Genomic DNA, 2,040 nt, shown 5'->3' on the forward strand with positions numbered 1-2,040 from the left:
TGCGCCTTATATATGGACCAATATTGAGCCACAACARGTCTAGCAACTACGGTAGAAGAAGAAGTGCGCGGTGCATGCTGGGATAGTTGTCAGAACGCTGGTTTGTTAATAAAGTTTGATAATACATTTAAAGCCAGGGGGGTGGGGGAAGAGAGACAGAGACTGCGGCGGCAGCGTGTCGGTTGGTCTGTGTTACCCAGAATGCAGTTGGGCACAATATCACAACACCAACACCGTGAGTGAAACAACGACTGGGGCAGACTACTATATAAAGCACTTGGGGACCATTTCTTTTTACAAATGTGGATGTGTAATAATAGAGTACGGAACAAATTGGCAACCCAAACTGAAGCTCTATTCTAAAACGTGGTGCGCCTTATAGTGCGGAAAATGCGGTATGTAAAACACTTTGAAGTGTGCTCTGGAAATAAAATTTTATTGATTGATTTGTAACTTTCCAAATTAACATTTTCAAGTCTTCTGCATGAACAAAGTTGTGAGTTTCTTTCCAAGCACTTATCTAAAAACACTYGGGGGTGAAAAACACTAATAAAAGTGATTAACTCTTAAAACAAACCTTCACCCCAGACTCTATCAACACCAACACCTCACAGAGAAAGAAACTCAGAGAAAATGCTCCAGATCCACAAAACTACCATGAGTTTCCTAAGGCAGTTATCAATACATCGTGTCAAAGTAATTACAAGAAAAAGAGAAAACACTATTAACCAGTCAGATTGGAGCCTGTGATAAAGCAGATGGGCTGATAGTTTTTTTTTTTTTTTTTTTTTTTTTTTGCTTTCTCAGCCACCTGTTTCCAGATCCCCTTGCTAACTTTAATACCTCTGAAGCCAATTTTCATAATCCTCTGAGATAAAATGGTGAAACGGGAGATCTGATGACTCACTCAAACAACCAGCAGCTTTTTTAGTTTCTGTTGTTTCCTTTCCTTTCTGTCAGAGGATTACGGTTTAACTAACTGTTAGCCTTTTTTCTCTGCAAACTCATTTTGACAAATATGATCCAACAATAACTGCTTTTCGGAGCCTCACTTAAAAAAATCTGAAGCATCCCATTAASTCAACAGTCGATTTCCTGTTCRGTGAGAAAAGCAGGAAGTTCCTGGTTGATGTTAGAACCTCGGTAACCTGAAGGAGGAACAAACAGAGGAGAACAGATGGACCTGCTTCCACCCAATTAAAGCACAGAAATGCAGAGCAATAAAACTGTAATAAGGCCTTTTATTAAAACAATACATTCACAAATAAAACAGGATTATAAAAGCMGAAACGGGGGAACAGGAAACAGCTTTAAATTTAACGCCAAGAGGCGAAACAATGTTCTTACAACAAACTGTTTCAAAAGAAGCATTTAGAAATGACAGGCAGGAAGTTTGAAAGGATTTCTGTCAGTTTGCTTTTTGTTGTGAATGAAAGACGTTGAGAGAATCGTGTTTGATTATGAGGCAGAATGTTTTTTGTTCTCACACGTTTCATGTGCACCAATTTATAATGGACTTTAATTTAAGACGACTAACAAACGAGGACTTGAGCCTGTTTCTTGTTTTGTTCCTTGTTATGAAAGAAAAGGACAAACTGTTTTGCTCCATCAGGATTTTAAGAACAGGCACCGGCTACAGACATTTGACATTTTGATTAAAATGAATTAAATCAGTTTTATCTGCATGCGATGGYTTCCCAGGACCAAAAGGGTAACAACCAGAACCCTGATCACTAAAATATTGAGCCTACTGTTCAATGAAACACCAATAAACCTGCAGTCTGGGAAGGAAACGCTCTGCTGGGAACATCTGAACATCGATGATGGAGTTTGATTATTATCAGCTTCATGTGAGAAGGAGAAGCTTAAATCCTATCATGGATTTAAAAGTATAAGAAAWATGAGTTCTCATTCCAAGACKTATTGCTCTCACTGCACTGCRTCAAATAAACTGAAYGTGTTTAACTACATTTATTTTAAGCTCTYGAGTCCAGCCATGAGGTAACAACTGCATGGTCTCGTTTAGAAAGCAACTCTAGG

This window comes from Poecilia reticulata, linkage group LG2 (genome assembly GCF_000633615.1).
Source record: "Poecilia reticulata strain Guanapo linkage group LG2, Guppy_female_1.0+MT, whole genome shotgun sequence".
NCBI classification, from domain to species: domain Eukaryota; kingdom Metazoa; phylum Chordata; class Actinopteri; order Cyprinodontiformes; family Poeciliidae; genus Poecilia; species Poecilia reticulata.